Source organism: Miscanthus floridulus, chromosome 2 (genome assembly GCF_019320115.1).
Source record: "Miscanthus floridulus cultivar M001 chromosome 2, ASM1932011v1, whole genome shotgun sequence".
Lineage (NCBI taxonomy): Eukaryota > Viridiplantae > Streptophyta > Magnoliopsida > Poales > Poaceae > Miscanthus > Miscanthus floridulus.
Window position 1 is genome coordinate 49358404 of NC_089581.1, and position 25349 is coordinate 49383752.

At 46.1% G+C, this 25349-nt stretch overlaps 1 pseudogene; it reads left to right on the forward strand.

Annotated features, from left to right (window-relative positions):
* The first annotated feature begins 1980 nt into the window (after positions 1 to 1980).
* LOC136536516 (mRNA-decapping enzyme subunit 2-like) lies at positions 1981 to 23470 on the forward strand (annotated as a pseudogene).
* Positions 23471 to 25349: the final 1879 nt, after the last annotated feature.

Here is a 25349-nt window from a genome sequence, read left to right on the forward strand (position 1 = left end):
ATTTGCTTATATAGTTTTTTTTGCAGAACTATTCTAGGCAAGAGATTGAGGTCTGCTCGTAGGGATCTATTCCCTGCAAAGAAAGTCAAAGCAAGGTAGCCTATTCATTCTTATACTATTTTATTGTTTGGTTCCATTAGTTGGGTGACAAAGTATTTCTAATTTGTAGCGATGAGTAGTCCTATGTCCTTGGACTCCACCATCAACCACCTATGGCTACACAGCTTCATCCAATAAATTTGATGCTATTCTATGCGATCCGTGCTGGTGCCATAATCGGTGTTCTAGTTTTAAGTGTGTCATGTAGTGGGTAGTGTCCCGTTGTGGCATGAACTTGGCCTATGAGTCCTTACTTGTGTTGGACTTTGGAGATCCCTGGGCTCATGTATCCATTAGTTCACTATGCCAGTTTAGTAGATAGGGATCTTTTTGTGTTCGTCTTAGGTACAGTGCCTAAACTAGGGCCTTTACCTGTCGGCCAAAGTAGCTTGGTGTTGTGTTACCACCAGCCATTTTCGGTTACTGAGCTTAAAGAAATAATCTGTATGCCCCCCTATTTGTTTTAGCTCTGTGTGTACTAGCTTCAAGTCAATTAAAGTGTTCCATCTAATTGTCTTCCTTGTGGACGTATCCAACGCCTTGTACATTACACTACTATCTATGCAATGCATGCACTCGCACCTTGAGTCCTATGTGGTAATAAGTTTGTGTGGTTTGGTCCACATGACGATTGTACCTCTTGGCTGTGCTCTGGTTGGTGAATGGGAAAAAAATAGAAAATAGGAAAGTTTCACCATGGAGATTGTGTAAATCAGGATGATGGAGTAGGGGCGATGAATGCTGACCTGATTGTTTTGCTGCTTCTTTCGTTCAATAGTATGCATGGACTAATTGCCCAAAAATTGGATGGCCTATGCATGAAAGCCCTACCAAAATTTACCAAGCATCAAAGTGAGATGTCTAGTACGTATGATGGTTGCGCTTTATCACTCTCACCACTGCCTATGTTTAGTTGATGCCAGATCTTATTATTTAGTCTGGCCATAAATGTGGACACAGGAGGGGAGTTATGACCTACCTAACCGTACCTTGTCCTATTTCTCACAGCCGCCTGCATGCTGTGCTCCTATTCCTCATTTCGTCTGCCACATGCAAGGCATTAGATGCCCTATAAATTCCTACCGCCGACAGTAAATTCCCTACATGTAGGTGAGTAGCTGATATTAGTTTTTTTGCATGCAAAGGAATACAGTAGCTGGTAGTACCTTTCCTGCGTGTAAAGGAGTAGCTGATAGTAAATTTGTATATAAGGGAAGAAGACACATGTGGTGTAAATTTCTCCAAGACGGTTATTTGTAGTTGATAGTACAATATGCTTCAAAGAAATTGCAGGGTGCACTCAGAAAGGAAATTAAACTACAGGCAGGAAGATGATACAGGCAGAAGTTTACTTCTCTAACGACACATGTGTGATCTTCCTCATCTTTATTCCTCTTTCCACGAGGAAAGCTCCAGCTAGCCCTAGCCTTCCATCCCTTAACAAGCAAGCATTGTACACAAAGGGGAAGAAGTTAATTGGTCTTGAGAAGCAACACAACCCCACCCCACCCCCACCCAAACAAAATTGAGCTCCAAAGGGTCAGGAAAAAAAACTAAAATTCATGTATGTTTATAATTTTATTGTAGAATAGCGTGTGAAATTGTATGTGTAAGAAAATATATAGGAGATTTGTAGTGAAAACACCACATCCTAGCATCAGAAGTCATAGTTTTTCCTTCAATATATAAGGCCAACTATACCTTAGAGGATAATGTATGCCTACCGATTGCAAATGTAAGGAAAATGCTATTGGTGCAACCTACATTTAGACTCCTAATTCACAAATCCAATCAGGGAACTCCTAAAATGCAATAGATTCTGCTCACAATCAAAATCTTATCTTAAACAAACATACGCTGATAGGGCGCACTGGCCGGTGGATGATGATGGCGGGTGGTGGGGGACTGAACCGGTCTTCATCGAGGGGGCAGCTGCTGCCCCAAGAGCTGCTTGACGATCTCTGCAGGTATTTCCCTAACCCCCAAACCCATCTCTCATGTTCTTTTTGGATTTGCTTAGATCAATCTAGAGTAAATCAATCTGAGCTGAATCACCTCTGCAGCTGGTTCATTCTGAATGTGCCCAAGGAGGAGCTAGAGTCATTCGAGTGGATCCTATTCCTGCTAGAGCAGGCACACTGGTTCTACGAGGACAACTTCGTTGAGCACAACCCCAACCTCAAGTCCCTCTCCTTCAAGGACTTCACCTCCCTCAGTAAGCCCGCCTGTGCATGGATGCATAGGAGATTATGGTTGGATTGGTCACTGATGCTAGTTCCATTGCATTGGTACTGCGGATTCAATTGGTGGTGTGTGCAGTGTTAAAGAGCTGCACTGCTCTCAGGCCCTACATCGCGCACCTAGATGATATCACCAAGGACTTCAACAACTATAAGTTTCGTGTCCCCGTGTCCGGTGCCATCATCCTATATGACACTTATGAGAGGGTAATTTACTGATTTTTTTGTCCCAATCTATTGCATTTTAGGAGTTCCCTGATTGGGATTTGTGAATTAGGAGTCTAAATGTAGGTTGCACCAATAGCATTTTCCTTACATTTGCAATCAGTAGGCATACATTATCCTCTGAGTTATAGTTGGCCTTATATATTGAAGGAAAAACTATGACTTCTGATGCTAGGATGTGGTGTTTTCACTGCAAATCTCCTATATATTTTCTTACACATACAATTTCACACGCTATTCTGCAATAAAATTATAAACATACATGAATTTTAGTTTTTTTTCCTGACCCTTTGGAGCTCAATTTTGTTTGGGTGGGGGTGGGGTGGGGTTGTGTTGCTTCTCAAGACCAATTAACTTCTTCCCCTTTGTGTACAATGCTTGCTTGTTAAGGGATGGAAGGCTAGGGCTAGCTGGAGCTTTCCTCGTGGAAAGAGGAATAAAGATGAGGAAGATCACACATGTGCCGTTAGAGAAGTAAACTTCTGCCTGTATCATCTTCCTGCCTGCAGTTTAATTTCCTTTTTGAGTGCACCCTACAATTTCTTTGAAGCATATTGTACTTGCAGCAATGAAATATATATTAGATACCATTCAATGCCATTTACTGCTTTTATACGATAGTATTCCCTGCTTGGTTTGAGTTTACAAATTGCAATTTTCATATCGCTAGATCTTTGAATACTTTCATCTCTTCTTCGCGGCAAATGCCTGTTTGGTTAGACATGTATACTTTTCATTCGCAGAGGGTATTATTGTGGTCTGTAGGAGCAATCTTTGTCCTTTATGCTATCAGCAATATGTATCAATGTTAAAGATAACAAGTGAATCACCTGTCTAACAATTTTTTCCACATGAAGGAAAAAACTTGATTAAAATATTTAGTTTGTTAAAGGCATTTCCTCTTGAATAGTAGAGTGGGTTTTCATATGATAAAGCCAATACTTTGCATGAGATACTCGAAGATCCGTGTTGATAAAATTTCATCCTTTCTCCAATCTTGAGCACTTCTAATGCTTATATTCGTTAGTTCCTCCTGTTCAGCATATAGTAGTTTTTTGCTAACTAACATCTACTTGAATAACAATGCAGGTTCTAGAGGAAACTGGGTGTTGCACCCGATTTTAAGGACAAAACTAGATACACACCATATGTGAGCCCAGGAAGTCAAATCTCACATATAGCTACAAATACGGGTAATATCAAAAGACAATGCTTAAATACATAGTGTATTAGTATAAAGATTATAACCTTAGAGTATAGACAGCGGAAAGACAACTCCGATCTTCAGGTGAAGACTCCACTTCCACAGGGACAACTGACTGGTTGATCACAAGCCTAATTTCTCCAAACTCTAGCAATCTGGTACCCATCTGGGATTTTTATCCAAATAATTGAAAAGTAAAGCAAGCGTAAGTACATGTCGTACTCAACAAATATAACATGGGGTTCATGAGGCTCAAAAGGCTGATACTGGTTTAACTGTGATTAGCTTTTAATGAGTCATGATTTTAGCATAGGAGTAGCAACAAGTTTATCTCAAGCCCATAAACACAAGATCAGGTAAACATGAATAATGAATATCATAAATAATTAACTATTAGTGACCATCTTCATCATCCATATCATTAGTGTCCATCATCTATTCCGTAAAGGTTCCAAGGCCGCTCGTGACCGTGAGCATGGCTGATATACCAGTTTTACACTCTGCAGAGGTTGTACACTTTCACTGTGAGTCGTGATTTACCCTTTCACCCGAGGTGATCAGCCTCTTGACCCACTACCAAGGAAGGTCAACAGGGTTCACTATGAAGCCTTTCAAAGGTTCGTCTAACAAGTTAGGGCCACTAGGTTTCTGTGGCCTGCGAATGTTGAGCTCCCCTTCCGACAGGCACAATGACGTGCAGCCTATACACTGACGGACAGAGGCCATACTATATCCAACCCGGAACACACCCCTCTTGCTCCATAAAGGTAACCACTAACAAGCTAGAAAAGGTCCTCGTACTGAGCTAAAGCCAGAGCCATGTAGCCCTCACAGCTGTATTGTAAGTCCCGGATGATCACTTACAGATAAGTCCTTAGGGAGAGGAATCTAGAGCACCATAAAAATAGCCCAATGCTCTAGCCCCCTTGTTCCATGTTGCTAAAAAGCATATCTTAGTGTTTATTGCATATTCCATTAGCCAAGTTACAAGATCATGGCTTTAGTTGAGCACTAGCATCATACTACCCAATGCAATACCCCAAAGATATCAAGGTATAGGGTAACAAAGTACTAAGAAATCCTTAGTGGCAGTCAAGGTAGACACATGCAGTATGAATTAAATGATTAATTGTGTATTGGACAACAAGGAAGATACCATGCTATACTTGCCTTAAACACCGATCCTTTGGTAAGCTTTAATCTTCAACGTTCTTCTTCTTCTTCTGGATCACCAGATATATCTCACCGACTGGACTTAATCATAAAGCACCATGCAAGCATCCATACAATCATACATGAAGCAAACAATAGATCTAAATTAGAACAGTACATCAAACATAAAATCAAGATGAAAAGTTTATAAAACGAATCTACGTCTCACTACGAACACATAGACATGAAGAGCACACTAATGGAGCTATGGTGAAAAAAGATACATCTACTGAAAGATTTACTTTATACGCGGAAAAGAAAACTATAGGTGAAACGACCTGATTTCCGCGATGGGAAATCCACAGAGTCGAAGTGTAATAAGACCATTGTAAATCATATTACCCAAATTTCCAGTCGAATACCACATCCATACAACGATAATATCAGAGTACAAATAGTGCGGAATTACATAATTTGTTACATCGCCGCATTGGTGGAATCAAAAGTAGTATTCATTCAGAATAGCTTGAAGATAAGGTCGCCAAACTCGAGCATAGGCACAAACCCCTCAACCATCAAACTCCTCGGAGCTATACTCCTCAGCAGAACCTGTGTGCCAAAATTTATCAGTACGATTTGTACTGGCCACTCCCACCCTATGAGCATTGCTTTGTGGAAATTGGATGCAAGTCGGATATAATCAAAAGGAACCTATATGGCTGGGGTTTCCTATGTAATTAGCATATCAAGTATATAATAGTATAGTCAAGTTTTAACACCATTCCCACACACATTCCACCCCATTCCCTTTTCTGAGCTAGGTTTCGATCCTGGGATCGATTCACCATCATCTCCACACCATCACCATACCATCGCTCAGTCGACAGGCCAACTCCCTCTCGGCACTATCTCAAGGCCCGTAGCCCCTAGCTATGACCGACACTCTCTCACAGGGGAAGAAGAGAAGGACTCATCTCACTATCTAGTTTAAGCGAAACCCAGGAAAGGTCCATAGCCGACAAGTCGGCACATGTATCGATCGATCAACCCTACACTCTACAGAGGTTTTACATAACCACAAGATTTGCCTTCCTCGCTGACTGTCGTCAACTAGGCTGATTCTGGCCGCTTGCTAGCCTAGGATAATGCCACCCTACCATTTAGCCCTGGTACACCCCAAGTCTAGTCTGGGGTGGCTGAAACTGTGAGTCATGAGCCGGGTCCACAAGGTCTCCATGAAGTCTCAGAAGGGTGTGGGGGAATCCCCATGCCCCATACCTCCTTACACTGTCCGCTATCAACCTAGCAGTAGTGGCAATATCCTACCAAGTAGTCTGGCCGTCCCGCACCATATAGGGCGAGTGGTACATAAGGCTTCCTGGTGAATCTGAGTACTAGTAAGTCCTTAGGGATGACCAAGCTAGAATGTCTTCATCAAGGTTTCCATTTACCGTGCCACCACAGCACCTCCACCCCGGGCTCCTCCCATCATAGGTTCACACCCGGGACCACCTCATACACCCTTTACCCACCACAGGTATCCATTTCTAGGGGTGCCCAGGTATCGCCACGTGGCAAGACTTGCCCTAGGCTCGTCGTATACTCCAACTTGGTCGACACAACCCTCACCCTCCACACACCCAAGTCACACACACAACACTCTCCCCATAGTCCAGATAACACCAGTTTCCACCACGCATGTAGTATAAGCGTAGTAGAAGTATAAGTAATGAAATATATAGCAATAAGCGTGTGTCTAGCCTAATAGCAGGGTATGCAGGGGTAAGGTTGCGTCAAGGTAAAGGCCTTCAAGTAAGCATACTACCATGCAAGTCCTATCATAATATAACTGTAGCAGTAAAGTAAAGCAATAGCAGTTCTATATTAACCATGCGTAATAGGTGCTACGAGATTGGGTGGGATGTGGCACCTTTAGTGTAGTCGTCTCCATTCTCCTCACGGTACTCATGGTCCTTGTCCATCAGGTTCTCCTCTGAGTCTGCAACGTTCGCATTATAGTCGCGTTAGCGACGTCTATAGAATAGCACAAAGAAGCAATGAAAATTGAAAAGAGCCAAATACACTCCAACATGGGTTCATTGCGTAAAGCTCGATTTTAGATGAATTTTGGTCCTGGTTTCGTATTTTTCTGAGGTCGTATGAATTAGTTATGAATTTCCGAAGTTTAATTCATTTCTGAAAATGGAAAAAGGCCGAATTAATCCTGGGCTGACACATGTCACGCTGTGACTGGCCCACGTGGCATGCTGATGTCAGCATGACGTCAGCATGATGTCATCATCTTGGTTCTGAGCTGACAGGTGGGGTCCAGCTGATGTCAGCATGACGTCATCAACGTCATCAGTTCCGACAGGTGGGTCCAGGGGCTCTTGGGTCACTAACATGTGGGTCCAGTCAAAGTCAACATCAAGTCAACGGGTGAGTCAACGGTCAACGGTCAGGGTCATTGACGTGTGGGGCCAGGGCTGCTGATGTCAGCAGCTGATGTCATCGTGACGTCAGCATGACGTCACCCCGGCTGTGTTGGCTTCTGACGTGTGGGTCCCGCGTGACGTCAGCGTGACGTCACCATCTGACATGTGGGTCCAGAGTGTCTGTGCCATTGACATGTAGGGCCAGGTCAATAGTTAATGTTGACCGGTCAATGGTCAACTCGGACTGGGTCTCAAACGGGCTCTGGCGGGCTCGGGTTGGGCCGGTCTAGGCCGGGCTGACCCGGACACGTGGCATGCTGTGGCGCTGCCATGTCGTTGTCATGGGCTCCTACTGGGCTTCGTCTACCATGCGGTCCACACTATGTGGTCCACGGTCAACTCAGGTTCATGGTCTATGGACTGTCTGTAGGCCTACGGTGGACCAAGTCCACTGTCTTTTCCTTTCGGCTCGGCTCACGTGCACCGAGTGCAGGGCTACGCTGCCCATCTCACCCCCTCTCCTCTATTTTTCCCACGGCAGCTTACACGCCAGTGGCGAGCGCCCGGTGAGCCTCGCCAGTGACACTGGTGCGCAATCGATGTGGGTGAAAGCTCCGCCGAGCCTCGGCGTCTTCGTTGGTGGGGTTAACGCGGTGTGCGGGGTCCCGTGGTGTGTCGGCCACGGTGGCGGTCTTCCGGGCATGACGGCGGCATCGGTGAGGTGGCTACGGCCTCAAAGAGGCATCTCGGTGGTGTGTGTGAGCTTCACAAGGCTATTGCGGGCACAGTGATGTTCTCGTGCTGCCCTGGCGGCCTCCGGTGGTGGCTGGCCGCATGCACGGAGGCATCGGCAAGGTCTCAAACGGCGGCGAGCTCGTACCGATTGGCCGGAGAGGGGTCTTAGCAGCGAGGGCTCACCGTTGGTGTCGAAGGTGATAGGGTGGTGATGTAGTGGCGGTTCGAGGCCGTGTAGCTCCGGAAGCCGTGCAGTGCTGACCCACGACCGTGATGATGACGACGGTGTCGCCCTCGGCTCCGGTGACTTCGGCAGCACACGGGTGGCTCCGATCCTCCTCTCCCAAACTCCTTCTCGGCCTCTACTCTCGGTGCGGTGCGGCTGCTGGGCCACCAAGCGGCGGCGGTGGCTGAGGGAGAGGCTAAGGCGTCGGGCGTGGCTTTATAGCCAAGCACCATGCCTCTAATGGCGACTGGCATCATGCAGTGGAGAGGCATGGGACGCATCCGACGGTGGCGCGAGGTTGCGTGACCGCGGCGCATGGGGGAGTAAGGCCATGCCTCGAGCGTGACCCCCTGGCCTGCCCCTACCAACGTTGTCGACCCCCGGTCGCGTAGGCAGTTAAAACATGGGCATGGAGAAGACAACAATGTGGCGGTGTGCGACTGACGCGTGGGGCCCAGTGGCAGCGGCAGCAAGGGAAGCGGGGAGGCACGTGGGCATGGGCGATGCGTGCTGGGCTGCTTGCTAGGCTGGCCGCGCGAGTTGGGCCGGCCTGCTGCTGCATGCTGGCAGGGCTGACCGGCTACTGTGCGCTGGCGGGCCGAGCAGGCCGAGCCTGCTATGGGTCTGCTTTCCTTCTTTATCTTTTTCTGTTTTATTTTCTTCTCCTTTGTTTGAATTCAAATTTGGTTTGAAATTTGAATTCCAAATTGGTGCACCATATTCATTGGAGTTTTAGATATGAGGCCCACAACATACTTTTATAAATATTAGGAATTTATTTAGCTATTTTGTATAACAAAAATAGGTGTAGTTTTGTTATACAAAAATAGAATTAATTTTCTCTTTAAACCCTTATTCCTTGGTTTGAGTAATAATTACTTTTATGGTGTGTTTCTTTAAAGGAGTTGTTAAGCATAACATAAAGCAAATGGAAATCCAAATCACAATTTGAGTTAACAATGTATGCAACACTTTATTTGTCAGTATTTAAATAAATAGGATTTAACATATGGCATGCCATGCTTATGTGTTGACTTGGGTTGGGGTTAGACCTAATGCATCTCTTAGGTTGGGTTTCTATACATGACACTCATCAACACATGGGAGTTTTACGAAAATTTTTGTAGTTGGTATTTTTAGTGTATGGATTTTTGGGTTGTTACAGTCCTACCCCCTTAACAGAATCTCGTCCCTGAGATTAAAGCGTAACGTACTCTTCGAAGAGGTAAGGATATCGTAGCCGGAGGTCAGACTCTTTCTCCCATGTTGCCTCTCTTTCCGTGTGATTGCTCCATTGGATCTTGCACATAGGAATGGTCTTGCTTCGGGTCTCTTTGGTATCTCTGCCCAGAATTCTGATAGGATGTTCTTTATACTCAAGTGTATCTTGAATGTCAAGTGTATCAGTTGGAACTACTTCATCGGGCACTCTCAAACACTTGCGTAGCTGTGAAACATGGAATACGGGATGTACACCCATCAATTCCTCGGGTAGCTCAAGTTTGTAGGCGAGCTTCCCAATCCTCTTGTAAATCTTGTATGGGCCAACAAATCACGGGGCAAGCTTTCCTTTCACATGGAATCTGATAGTTCCACATAGCGGGGATACCTTGAGATAGATGAAATCTCCCACATTGAACTCAAGTCCTCTTCTCCTTTTGTCAGCATAACTCTTGTATCGACTTTGAGCAATTCTCAAATTCTCCTTTACTTGCGCAACTCCTTCTTCTGCATCCTGAATCTTAGCGGAGTCAAAGAATGTTCTTTCTCCCGGTTGGGACCACATCAAAGGTGTCTTACAAGGTCTACCATACAGAGCTTCAAATGGCGACATCTTGATACTGGCTTGGTAGCTGTTGTTGTAAGAGAACTCTGCATAGGGTAGGCATTTCTCCCAATCAGAGCCATAATTCAGTACACTAGCGCGAAGCATGTCTTCTAAAATCTGGTTTACTCGTTCAGTTTGTCCATCTCACTATGGGTGGTAAGCGGTACTGAAATCAAGTTTGGTTCCAATGGACTTGTGCAGGGCTTCCTAGAATCGGGACACAAACTGAGGACCACGATCAGATACAATACTAGAGGGGGCCCCATGTAGTCTGAGAATATACTCAACATATAGATCTGCTAATTTCTCGGCATTGGTCTTGGTCTTAACTGGTACAAAGTGAGCAATCTTGGTCAAACGATCAACAATCGCCTAGATGGAATCATTGCCTTTCTATGAACGGGGCAATCCAACTATGAAATCCATGGATATGCTCTCCCATTTCCACTCAGGAATGTCAAGAGGATTTAGCAAACCTGCAGGCCTTTGATGTTCAGCCATGACTCTATTATAGGTGTCACATCGTGCCACATGTTCCGTAATGTCTATCTTTATGCCTTTCCACCAAAAGTGTTTCTTCAAGTCTTGATACATCTTTGAATTTCCAGGGTGAACACAGTACTTGGAATCGTGAGCTTCTGACAGAATTTCCTCTCGTAGTACTAGGTCAGATGGAACACAGATTCTGTTCTTGAACCAGATGGTTCCTTGTTCATCTTCTTGGTGGTTGGTCTTGTAGCCTAGTTTCATCAGACCACGGAGATATTCGATCTCTTCACAATTTTTCTGAGCTTGATGGATGCGATCTGTGAGATCATACTATATGCGGAGCTCATTCAACAAGCCATGCGGTATTATCTCTAGTTGGAAATCATCAATCTTTTCTTGAGCTCAGGTTGTACGGATTCAGTGATCAAAGTGTGACAGTAACTCTTGCGACTGAGAGCATCTATGACTACATTAGCTTTTCCTGGATGATAGTGAATTTCCAGGTCATAGTCCTTGATCAATTCTAGCCATCAGCATTGCCTCATATTTAGATCTTCCTGAGTGAAAAAGTACTTCAAGCTCTTGTGATCCGTATAGATATCACACTTTTTGCCTATCAAGTAGTGCCTCCAGATCTTCAAGGCATGCACAACTGCTGCTAACTCAAGATCATGGGTTGGGTAACGGTTCTTGTGTTCTTTCAACTGTCGATACGCATATGCTATCACTCTTCCATCTTGCATCAATACACAACCAAGTCCTTGATGGGATGCATCACAATAGACCACGAAATCTTTGCTGATATCAGGCAATGCTAGCACAGGAGTTGTGGTAAGCTTCTGTTTCAATTCCTAGAAGCTTTGTTTGAACTCGGGCGTCCATTCAAACTCCTTAGTCTTCTTCAGAAGGTTGGTCATTGGACGGGCTATCTTGGAGAAGTTTTCATTGAATCGGCGATAATATCCAGCCAATCCCAAGAAACTTCTGACTTCTGTCACATTACATGGTTGATCCCACTCTTTCACGGCTTCAATCTTGGCTGGGTCAACTATGACACCTTCAGCTGATAGTACATGGCCTAAGAAGGCAACTTCCTATAGCCAAAATTCACATTTGCTGAACTTTGCGTAGAGCTGATGTTGGGCTAGTTTCTCAAGCACCGTTCTCAGATGATATTCGTGTTCCTCTGTGGTGGATGAATAGACAAGGATGTCATCAATGAATACTACCATGAACTTATCCAGTTCATCCATGAAAACCTTATTCATCATGTTCATGAAGTATGCGGGAGCATTCGTGAGTCCAAAGGACACCACGGTGAACTCAAACTGCCCATACCTAGTCACAAAAGCTGTCTTCGAGATGTTACTCTCTCGAATCTTCATCTAATGATAGCCAGATCTGAGATCAATCTTGGAGAAATACTTGGCACCTCGAAGCTGATCAAGCAGATCATCAATCCTGGGTAGGGGGTACTTGTTCTTGATGGTGACTGCGTTCAAGTTCCGGTAATCAATGCACATTCTCATCGAGCCATCCTTCTTCTTAATAAACAAAACAGGGGATCCCCAGGGTGAAGCACTGGGTCTGATATATCCCTTTGAGATGAGCTCATCAAGCTGTTTCTTGAGCTCGGCCAGTTCATTAACTAACATGCGATAGGGTCTCTTGGCAATGGGTCATGTTCCCGGCAAAAGATCAATGATGAACTCCACATCACGGTCTGGTGGCATACCCGGTAATTCTTCAGGGAATACATCAGGATAGTCTTTGACCATAGGCACATCATGAACTGTCTTCTCCTCTTTCTGTGATTCTGAACTGGCTTTAAGGGCACACAGGATAGAGGTGGACTTTCCAGATTGGGGTTCACATCTAATGACTTGGCCTGATGGGTGGGTCACTTGGACATATCTAGGTGAACATGATATGATACCTTGGTGAATGGTTAACCAATCCATACCTAAGATGACATCTAGGTTTGTGGAAGGTAATAGGGTTAGGTCAGCTTTAAAGGTAAGACCCTCAATGGCAAGACTCACTCCCTTACATATGTGGGTGCATTTTAGGTCTCCTAAGGGTGAACTGATGATGATAGGCTTTTCACGTGGGGTTACAGGCAGGTCATGCTCTCATGCAAACTTGGATGATATGTAAGAACAAGTTGCTCTAGAGTCAAATAGAACTGATGCAGTATTGCCGTTAACTAAAAACATACCGTACACCACGTCAGAGGTAGCCTGTGCTTCCTCGACATCCAGATGGTTGAGACATCCATAGGTAGCAGATCCCTTGAACTGAGACTTCTGAGCAGCTGAGTTCTGTGGGCACTCAGCGGCTTTGTGACCTAGTTGGCCACAAGCAAAGCAGGTGAAAGGCGTACCGCCTATAGGGGTTGGCGCGGAGCAGTTCTGTGCTGGGCGTTCATTCACAGAGTGGGAACGGTTGAAACGGTCCTGAGTGTTGCGGTCCTGAGCATAACGGTCCTGGGTGTAATGATCCTGAGCAGGGCGGGAGTATTTGGCGGTGTAGCCTCCACTACCCCTACTCGATCCAGGGTTGTCATCCCTATTGTGGCGAGAGCGTTCCCTGGATGGTGCATCTCTACGGAACCTCTTGCGATCACGACTACGGAGAGACTCCTCAGGCTTACGCTTCCTCTCCCTGTACTCTTCTCCAGCTTCAGCACGGTCCTTCTCAATCTGGATGCAGCAATCCACCAGAGCACACAATGTGTTACTCTCAATACCGCCAAACTTTAGCTTGATGTGCGGGTTAAGTCCCTTGCGGTAATAGTACAGCTTCTCCTTCTTAGAGTTCACAACATAGGAAGGTGCATAGCGAAGAAGGTTGGTGAAACGAGTAGTGTACTCAGTCACCCTATCATTTCCCATCTTGATGTTGCGGAACTCCTCAGCTTTGGCCTCCATGATACCTTTGGGAATGTGATACTCAGTGAATGCTTCGGCGAACTCATCCCACGAGATGTTGGCAGGGTCCTCATGGGAATCACTAAAACTGTCCCACCAGGCACATGCTGCACCTATGAGCTGGTGTGTGGCAGCTCCAACACACTCATCATCGGTGAAAGTAGTGAGGTCAAGCTTCTTCTCCATCTCCTTGAGCCAGTCATCGGCTACAAGCGGGTCAGGGTCGGTGCCATCATAGGTAGGTGGCCTTAGCTTTAGGAATCCTTCCAGCTTCCTTTGGAAGTCATTCTGCTGACCTCCCTGACAACGGTTTGCTCCATTAACCAGAGCTACAAGAAGTTGAGTCTATTGTGCCATCACTTCAGCCAGGTTTGGTGGTGGTGGTGGAGGAAGGTTCTCCTCAGGCGGTGGGGTATTCTCCAGGTTGAAGGGTATCCCTCCACGTCCATGGCCACGGCCACGGCCACGGCCATGGCCACGGTTGTTGCCACCACGCCCCCCATTTGGTTCGACTGGTTCGGGGGTGAGCGCACGTCCACGGTTCATTAGGCGATTAGATCAGCGGTTCAGCATCTGCAACACAGATCATAGGAATTTTAGTGCTTGTGCCATAAGTGCTTATAATTTAGTATGATTACTTGATTTTTGATGATTTAAAGAAAATCATTTATACTATCCAACACTCATTACAAAGAAGCAGTAAGATCCATAAGATGCAATAAGATCCAAAACATTCATTACATGGGTTTTATTACATAGCATCATCTCCAGTAGCTACACTTGAAGACTTGTGAGAATCGTACTACACACAGGGTCTCATATTACATCTCATAAGGGGTACATCATGGGGTACAACTTATGGAAGCCACTGACATGACTCATGACCATGTAGGGTCATTCTACTCTAACTCGTACACCACAGCTAGGATACGACTATTCTCGATCTTGATCTCCTCGTCAGACTTGTGAAGTCGGGACACGTACTTCAAGGCCTCGGCAAGCTCCTCAGTAGGCTTGGCTCTGGGTAGGGTAGGGCAGGCATCTAGGTTAAGGCGAGTTGGGGCTAACTCGAACTCCTTTATCCTAGGCTTCGTCTTGCTATGAACCTCCTTGGGTAGCTGATCCCACATTCCCTTCATCTCCCTGAGGCGCTTCCTGTCAGACTTCTGCCAAGCCTGCCATGTCCTCTCACACTTGTCCTGTAGGTACTTGGTCTGCCTGAGTGCTTCGATCAGGTGACCCTGGTTGCGAACGGCCTTCTTCCTGAACTCCTCTAACTCTTGAGTCATGGTCTTGTTCCGAGATTGGATTTTTAGCATATCAATCCCCTTGGATCTCTCTCTATCTCCTCTACGGTTGAACTCGGCCTTCTTGTCATCCAACTCTCTCTGCAACTCCAAGACCTTGCTATCGAGGTAGCAGTTCCTGTTGCCTAGGTCGGCGGCTTTGTCCTATAAGTCTACGACCTCGGTTCTATGGACTTCTTCACAATAGTTGAGCTCGTCCTGTAGCTTGGCAACTGTCTCAAGTAGACTAGCTCGCTCCTATGCCCCCTGTGAGTCTCGCTCCTAGTACTCCCACTGAAGGGCCTAGTCCTAACGTCTCCTCTGCTCCAGCTGGGTCACGTACCTATCCTGCTCCAGTAGGTGGATAGCTGAGACACGAAGGCATCTGTCCTCCTCGGCAAAGATAACTCTACCGGCTGCGAAGCTCTGCTCACTAGGGGTAAGGCTAGGGTCGAGGGCCCAGGGAAGTAGACGGAACTCTGTCGTCTTTAGGTGCTCATAGTGGTCCCTCATCACTCTATGAAGTGCCTTGTGTGAGATAGCTTGCAGTCCCTCCTCGACTGTGTCCTCTATAGTCAACTTGGTGAAAGCTAGGATAGAAGGTAAGGTAGTGCTAGCTAGGAACTCGACTGAGGCGACAATCGGTCCTTCGATTCCTCCTTCCTGAGCTGGCTTCTCGGTGCAGGTGACCTTGACAAGCTCATCAGGGACACCTAACATGATGAGAACTCGACAGAGGGTCTATGCAAAACCCCCAAGCTCACGTAGGTCAAAGGTAAGCTTGGCGTGGTCTAGAGGTAGCGGTCCTAGAGGCGGCCAGTCGACGTTCATTACCATCTGCATGTTTTAAGGAATCAGGTGTTAGCAGGTCAATAATAGATAAGCCCTGTATAAAAGTAAATGCAGGGTCGGTATATAACCGAAAGAAGGGTTGTTCACGTCCTTTTCTATCGTCCATTTCTGAGGTTTTATCCTATGGTCAAGTATGGCTCTGATACCAACTGAAATGACCTGATTTCCACGATGGGAAATCCACAGAGTCGAAGTGCAATAAGACCATTATAGATCATGTTACCAAAATTTCCAGTCGAATACCACATCCATACAATAATAATATCAGAGTACAAATAGTGCGGAATTACATAATTTGTTACATCGCCGCATTGGCGGAATCAAAAGTAGTATTCATTCAGAACAGCTTGAAGATAAGGTCGCCAAACTCGAGCGTAGGCATGAACCCCTCAACCGTCAAACTCCTCGGAGCTATACTCCTCAGCAGAACCTATGTGCCAAAATTTATCAGTACGATTTGTACTGGCCACTCCCACCCTATGAGCATTGCTTTGTGGAAATTAGATGCAAGTTGGATATAACCAAAACCAACCTATATGGCTGGGGTTTCTTATGTAATTGGCATATCAAGTATATAATAGTATAGTCAAGTTTTAACACCATTCCCACACACATTCCACCCCATTCCCTTTTCCGAGCCAGGTTTCGATCCTGGGATCGATTCACCACCATCTCCACACCATCACCATACCATCGCTCAGTCGATAGGCCAACTCCCTCTCGGCACTGTCTCAAGGCCCGTAGCCCCTGGCTACGACCGACACTCTCTCACGGGGGGAAGAAGAGAAGGACTCATCTCACTATCTAGTTTAAGCGAAACCCAGGAAAGGTCCATAGCCGACAAGTCGGCACATGTATCGATCGATCAACCCTACACTCTGCAGAGGTTTTACATAACCACAAGATCCGCCTTCCTCACTGACCGTCGTCAACTGGGCTAATTTCGGCCACTTGCTAGCCTAGGATAATGCCACCCTACCATTCAGCCCTGGTACACCCCAAGTCTAGTCTGGGGTGGCTGAAACTATGAGTCATGAGCCAGGTCCACAAGGTCTCCATGAAGTCTCGGAAGGGTGTGGGGGAATCCCCATGCCCCGTACCTCCTTACACTGTCCGCTATCAACCTAGCAGTAGTGGCAATATCCTACCAAGTAGTCCGACCGTCCCGCACCATATAGGGCGAGTGGTACGTAAGGCTTCCCAGTGAATCTGAGTACTAGTAAGTCCTTAGGGATGATCAAGCCAGAATGTCTTCATCAGGGTTTCCATTTACCGTGCCACCACAGCACCTCCACCCCAGACTCCTCCCATCACAGGTTCACACCCGGGACAACCTCATACACCCTTTACCCACCACAGGTATCCATTTCCAGGGGTGCCCAGGTAGCACCACGTGGCAAGACTTTCCCCAGGCTTGTCGTATACTCCAACTTGGTCGACACAACCCGCACCCTCCACACACCCAAGTCACACACGCAGCACTCTCCCCATAGTCTAGATAACACCAGTTTCCACCACGCATGTAGTATAAGCATAGTAGAAGTATAAGTAATGAAATATATAGCAGTAAGCGTGTGTCTAGCCTAATAGCAGGGTATGCAGGGGTAAGGTTGTGTCAAGGTAAAGGCCTTCAAGTAAGCATACTACCATACAAGTCCTATCATAATATAACTGTAGCAGTAAAGTAAAGCAATAGCAGTTCTATATTAGCCATGCGTAATAGGTGCTACGAGATTGGGTGGGATGTGGCACCTTCAGTGTAGTTGTCTCCGTTCTCCTCACGGTACTCACGGTCCTCGTCCGTCAGGTTCTCCTTTGAGTCTACAACGTTCGCATTATAGTCACGTTAACGACGTCTATAGAATAGCACAAAGAAGCAATGAAAATTCAAAAGATCCAAATACACTCAAACATGGGTTCATTGCATAAAGCTTGATTTTAGATGAATTTTGGTCCTAGTTTCGTATTTTTCTGAGGTCGTATGAATTAGTTATAAATTTCTGAAGTTTAATTCATTTCTGAAAATGGAAAAGGCCGAATTAATCCTGGGCCGACACGTGTCACGCTGTGACTGGTCCACGTGGCATGCTGACGTTAGCATGACATCAGCATGACATCATCATCTCGGTTCTGAGCTGACAGGTGGGGTCCAGCTGACGTCAGCATGACGTCATCAACGACATCAGTTCCGACAGGTGGGTCCAGGGGCTCTTGGGTCACTGACATGTGGGTCCGGTCAAAGGCAACGTCAAGTCAATGGGCGAGTCAATGGTCAATGGTCAGGGTCACTGACGTGTGGGGCCAGGGCTACTGACGTCAGCAGCTGATGTCATCGTGACGTCAGCATGACGTCACCCCGGCTATGTTGGCTTCTGACGTATGGGTCCCGCGTGACATCAGCGTGACGTCACCATCTGACATGTGGGTCCAGAGTGTCTATGCCACTGACATGTGGGGCCAGGTCAATAGTCAACATTGACCGGTCAACGGTCAACTCGGACTGGGTCTCAAACGGGCTCTGGCGGGCTCGGGTTGGGCCGGTCTAGGCTGGGCCGACCCGGACACGTGGCATGCTGTGGCGCTGCCACATCATTGTCATGGGCTCCTACTGGGCTTCATCTACCATGCGGTCCGCACTATGTGGTACACGATGAACTCAGGTTCACGGTCCATGGACCGTCTGTAGGCCTACGGTGGACCGAGTCCACCGTCTTTTCCTTTCGGCTCGGCTCACATGCACCGAGAGCAGGGCTGCGCTGCCCATCTCACCCCCTCTCCTCTGTTTTTCCCACGGCGGCTTACACGCTGGCGGCGAGCGCCCGGTGAGCCTCGCCAGTGACGCTGGTGCGCAATCGATGCGGGTGAAAGCTCCACCGAGCCTCGGCGTCTTCGTTGGTGGGGTTAACGCGGTGTGCGGGGTCCCATGGTGTGCCGGCCACGGCGGTGGTCTTCCGGGCACGACGGCGGCGTCGGTGAGGTGGCTACGGCCTCGGAGAGGCATCTCGGTGGTGTGTGTGAGCTTCACAAGGCTATTGCGGGCACAGTGATGTTCTCATGCTGCCCTGGCGGCCTCCGGTGGTTGCTGACCGCGTGCACGGACACATCGGCAAGGTCTCAAACGGCGGCGAGCTCGTACCGATTGGCCGGGGAGGGGTCTTAGCAGTGAGGGCTCACCGTTGGTGTCGAAGGCGATAGGGTGGTGATGCAGTGGCGGTTCAAGGCCGTGTAGCTCCGGAAGCCGTGCAGTGCCGACCCGCGACCGTGATGATGACAACGGCGTCGCCCTCGGCTCCAGCTACTTCGGCAGCACGCGGGTGGCTCTGATCCTCCTCTCCCGAACTCCTTCTCGGCCCTCTACTCTCAGTGCGGTGCGGCTGCTGGGCCACCAAGCGGCGACGGTGGCTGAGGGAGAGGCTAAGGTGCCGGGCGTGGCTTTATAGCTGAGCACCATGCCTCTAATGGTGACTGGCATCGTGCGGTGGAGAGGCATAGGATGCATCCGATGGTGGCGCGAGGTTGCGTGACCGCGGCGCATGGGGGAGCAAGGCCATGCCCCGGGCGTGACCCCTGGCCCGCCCCTGCCAACGTTGTCGACCCCCGATCGCGTGGGCGGTTGAGGCGTGGGCGTGGAGAAGATGACACTGTGGTGGTGTGCGACTAACACATGGGGCCCAGTGGTAGCGGCAGCAAGGGAAGCGGGAAGGCGTGTGGGCGTGGGCGACGCGCGCTGGGCTGCTTGCTGGGCTGGCCGCGCGAGTTGGGCCAGCCTGCTGCTACGCGCTGGCGGGGCTGACCGGCTGCTGTGCGCTGGTGGGCCGAGCGGGCCAAGCCTGCTATGGGTCTGCTTTCCTCCTTTATCTTTTTCTATTTTATTTTCTTCTCCTTTGTTTGAATTCAAATTTGGTTTGAAATTTGAATTCCAAATTGGTGCACCATATTCATTGGAGTTTTAGATATGAGGCCCACAACATACTTTTATAAATATTAGGAATTTATTTAGCTATTTTGTATAACAAAAATAGGTGTAGTTTTATTATACAAAAATAGAATTAATTTTCTCTTTAAACCCTTATTCCTTGGTTTGAGTAATAATTACTTTTATGGTGTGTTTCTTTAAAGGAGTTGTTAAGCATAACATAAAGCAAATGGAAATCCAAATCACAATTTGAGTTAACAATGTATGCAACACTTTATTTGTCAGTATTTAAATAAACAGGATTTAACATATGGCATGCCATGCTTATGTGTTGACTTGGGTTGGGGTTAGACCCAATGCATCCTCTTAGGTTGGGTTTCTATACATGACACTCATCAACACATGGGAGTTTTATGAAAAATTTTGTAGTTGGTATTTTTAGTGTTTGGATTTTTGGGTTGTTACAATAGGCTTCATTTATTTTAACTATATAAAAATGATATTTTATAAGTATTCTAAATTGAATTAAGTCAAATTCAGATTTGATTTATAAAACTAAAATCAAACAAGTCATATTTTATTTATAAAATCTAGTTGCATAATTATTAATCAAGATATGATTTAAACCATGAAATTCTAGAAATAGCGACATGGTAACCATTGTTACTAACGTGCAGATCTCATCGCCATGAATCTAACGCAACTTGAATGGGCTACAACGGAGTTAAAACGTAGAAGATATGATTTAAACAAGATTTCCTTTATTAAAGTAATAGATTAAATCTAACCTCGAATTTTAAAAGTTGAAAACATATATAACAATAGTATGAACATGTAGATTATGAAATTACGAACCTAACGCAATTTGAACGAATCAAATCAGAGTTAAAACGGAGAAGTTATGGCTAAAATAAAATTAGTGGCAAATCTGTAAATCGCTGAAAACGTATTTTCGATCTAACCGAAGCAAAATACGCTTTCAAAAGAAGAAAACGAAATATGTAACTACACTTTGGACCGCGGGTTCAGACTTAAATACTTATAAGGGCCCTTTTGAAAACTACCAGACGAAGGGGTATCAACAACTGGAGGCCGTTGGATCAGCTGTGGACGGTTGGGATTAGATCGGGAGGGGGACTCGTGGCCGGCGACGAGCTAAACGGCAGCTCACGGCCGGGAAAACAGGGGTCCTCACCGGCGATTGGCAATTTGCCGATTCCGGGCACAATAGGTCATGGGAAAAGGACTGGGAGGTAGAGATTGAGCTTGCGAACACGTACGTGGTAATAGTTGAAATTGAAAACGAATGGTGACGGCGGCGTGCGTGATCCAGCAGCTCGGGTTCCCGACAAAGCTCCGTCGAGCGTGAACAGCGGGACAGGAGATGAGAAGGTAGGAATTACTGGTACCTGCGGCATCCTTACCACGGTGAGAAGGCCAGAGAGCAGCTCAGAGCGTCGGTGGAGCAGCGGAGCGACGAAGGCGACGGCGGTGGATCTCTAGCGGCGCTGTGGCTCGGTGGCAAGGCGGAATAGAGGCAGAGTAGGGAGGCAGCGGCACGGGCTTCCGATATTTAAAGGCCTAGAACCTTGGGAGGCATGGCAAGTGGCATGAGACGTGAGCGGGGTGGACACGGCCGGCGGCACGGAGTCCAGCTCGGGGACGACGGGAGGAAAAGGATGACCCCGACATGCGGGCCTAGCGCATCAGTCGCAGAGGAGGCACATGACCGCAATGCGAGAGGGAGGCGAGTGCACGGTGACTTTGGCTGGGCCCACCCACGAGCAGAGAGGGGCAGGTGACGCTGGACCGCTGGGAGGAAGAGATGGACCGACGGCCAGCTGGGCCAGCGAAAGGCGAAAAGCAGAGCTGGGCCCGCGGAAGAAAACGGGCCACGAAAAAATGAAGGAGGAGGAGCCGTGGGCCTGCACGCCAACTCGGCCCACGCGGGAGGAGGATGCTGGGCCACGAGAAGGAAAGAGAAAAGCAGGCCTTCGGGCTAGATTGAAGAGAAAGGAAATTTTCCAATTTCCAAATCTTGTTCTTTTTCCCAAATTCAAATGGAAAACAAACCAAATCCAAATGGGGTTTCAAATATACTTTTTCAACACAAGTAAAAATGAGGGATTTTAGTAAGTCTTCCCAAAATTTATTTTTACAACTTTTTAAATTATTTTATTTTCAAATTTTCTTTTCTTTTACTTCAAAACCATTTTCAATTTCATTTGAAAAAGCAATTTAACCCATTTTGATTTTTCAATCAAAACCACTCAACCAAATAAATCAAATGCAAGGGCATGTATGCTCAAACATGTTGCTAAACCTTATGATGAATTTTAATTTAATGAAAAAATTTAGTTTCCTATATTTCATGTGCACAAAATTTCACAAATAAATCATTTTAACTCTATTTTCAAAAGTGGCAAATTTTGGGGTGTTACACTGGGTGTGATGTTTCTACATTTTTATATTTGGATGACTACATTGAAGTTTCAATTGGACAACAAAGGGTTCGGCTCTACATCATAACAGGGGTTAAAAGAGATACTGTGTTTGCACCTCAAACCAAGAAGGAAATCAGTGTATGCATAGTTCTGAATCTAGTTCGCATCGCTTTTATTGGCAGTGATGCACCTTTACTTTGCAAGGCTTATTGCTGCTCTCCTTGGCCGATTGTCCTTCATTGTACCTTTTCTATTTCTGTTGTTTTCTTTTCCCTTTTAAAAAGGTACGAAATGATCCACTGAGCTATCTTCCTCTGCAAATTTGTTAGGAAATCTCATGGCACAGAATTGATGAACTCTTACCAGCTAGTGATGACGCAATATCTCGGGCATTGAATGGAATGAAGTTGTACATGGTTGCTCCATTTTTGACGTAAGTACCTCGTGATCCACGTTCTACTTTATTTGTTGGGGTAAGATGCTGTTATGGGGGCATTGCCATTATTATAGATGCTCTCAAAAAAGAAGGAAACCAAAAATGTGTTTTTTTATTCTGTGGCTTGATCTACTTCTAATTTTCCAAGGCGTAAAATTGTTGCTTAAACATTGTTGTCTCTTGCCTTGTTATCTTTCCAGGGGTCTTAAAGCTTGGATTGCCATGCATCCTCCACCACTACATTAGAAACCAGAGACATCTGCTAGAGGTTTCTTCTGCTCCCCTTTAGGGCACGTTTGGTTTCCACAAGGCCTAGAACGGATCCAGCCAGGAATACTATTGAATTTTATACGGCCATGCATTGCCGGGATATGTTCCGGCCAGGAATGGCCTCAACCGAACGGGCCCTTACCCATTCTGGCCAAGATTACAAAATGGGTTGGGCAAGATTACCCATTCTACGTCCCATATCGGGAACAGGGAAACATACATGGGTTGGGCAAAGGTACAGTAGTGTTGAAAGTTTTAAATTGGCAAATAAGCATTCCATCAGTTAAGATTTAATTTTGCCCTGAACATGTATTTTTTGCAGTCTCGAGATGGAGCGGCTGCTTTATACATGAAACCTATGGTGAACTTTGAGAAGCTCTGTGATGTTTATGCAAGTGATTTGGCCAAAGGAGCGAATGCAAAAGGTCCTGAAGAGCAAGAAGCGGCAGAAGGCGACACCACTGCAGATGAAGTACAGCCAACTTGTGAACCTATTGATGGGGGTGATGCTAAAACAAAAGATGATAACAAGACATCAGCCGTTAAAGAAGGGCGTAAGAGGGTGTATCCAGATTCTGATGGTCTAGAGATAGGCCTTGTTGGTATGTCTAATTCATTTGCACACTTCTTGGAATCTGAAAAGGAGAATGCAAACACCATGGCTGGCATTGGAAAGGCACTTGCCCATGAAGTTGAAGTGTAGCAGCGAGCGTCATCCAATAAATCTTAGTTGTTTGAAGTGATTAAGAATCTACCTGGGTTTGACATCGAACAGGTTGTCATGGTTGTCCGTATCATTGGTTGGGATCCTGAGAATGGAGCTTTTTCTAAAGATGGAGGATCCTTACAAAATTGTCTTTGTCAAACAGGAGCTTGAGGCAGCAAACAAGAATTCGAAGGATGCATAAATATGTCAATTCAATAATACTTAGAATGTGTTGGAACCTTTTAAATTCGTCAATTGAAAATTGTGTTTTGTCACTTCATTTTCTGTAAATCACATTTCCAGCAGAATTATCTATTTATATAGTTTATTTTTGCAATTTTACTGCGGCCACTTTGGCTAATTTCAGTATAAGAAGCCTCTGTCAACTTGCGCTACACAAAAAGCGCTGCTTATTTCAGCTCGTTTGATTTAGGTTACGGCAACTAAGGGTGTAGATGTACAAGCATTCTTTTATTATTTTGGCCTCGTTCTCTTCGCTGAAAAAACAAGCCGAAACACTGTTCTGGCTGATTTGTTGTGAGAGAAAAATACTATTCTGGCTAAAAAAACAAGCTAAAAAAGACGGATTATAAGAAAAGCGAACGGGGCCTTTGTCTAAAGAACGCATAAACAAGGTAAGAGCAAATCAGTAATGATGTTGTCAATTCCCATGCTCAAGCTCAAGTACCAAACGGTAGACTACAATTCTATTTTTAACTCCCTCTATTAATTCCTAACATTTACCAAACAAAAGATTGAGCCTAGAAATCAAACTCCCACACTAATCCCCTCCTCAATCTCCCACCTCCAATTCCCATGCCCCTGCCCATCACTTGCCAAACGAGGTCTGAGAGCTGAGGCAGCACTAAAAGTTTGGAAGGTGGAAAAGTGTCCGAGCTCGTGAGCCCTATCAAGATTTTTCCTTGTTTTTTTTAGAAAAAGCCGCATCAAGATAACAATTTGTTTAAGGAATATATCGTCATCACGATCCACGCAATGGCCCTGTTCGGCTTGCTAAATCTTGGCTGAAACTGACTGAAAAACACTGTTCTAACTGAAAAAACAAGCCGAACAAGTTGAATATGGGGTAAGCCGAACAGGGCCATTAATGACTCTCAACTCCCTTTACAAGCCACCACTCCCAGCAGGACGCCACCAACTAATTTATCGGCCCACACATCACTGAGACGAGTACACGCCGCACCACGTCAGGAAGATAAAGATCCCACGACGAGAATCAGGATGCAACCCTATCGGAATCTAGACCATTTGCAAAATGGGACTCGAAACATCGGTTCGTTTGTAGATTTGATACTAGATCCATATTCATAGACACAGATGGACCCATTTGTTATCCATCCAAGTTTCATCATCGTCAAAGAGTGTTGCCGCCACCCACTACCACTAATCCTCCCCTTCCCTCGCGTGCTTAATCCCCTCTTCCATTGCCCTATCTCTCTTCCTCATCCTCATCTTAATCACCATTCACCAGACGACCAGCCCTAGAGAATTCATATTCCACTAGCCACTGCTGCCCGTGCTTCGCTGTGGGTGATGTGCTTGGTATAGAAAAATTCTTGGGAAATATGGCTCATATGTCTAATATGTCTTCTCATCGTGTTGCTACGAAAGGTTGATCTCTTTGCTACATTAAATGGGAAAATATGGCAAGGAAAGGTAATATGGTTTTTTCATTATAATGTTGTAAACAAATATAGAGGTTGGTTGTCATTACATGGTGTCTATTCTAGGCCAGCAAATCAATGACATGTTAGTGGAAAGAAGTATTTGATGGAGTTGGGCTCAAGCAACTAACACACTTAGATTCAAAGCACAACATTAGCTAGGATTACATTATAGGTGGAAAGAGCAAAAA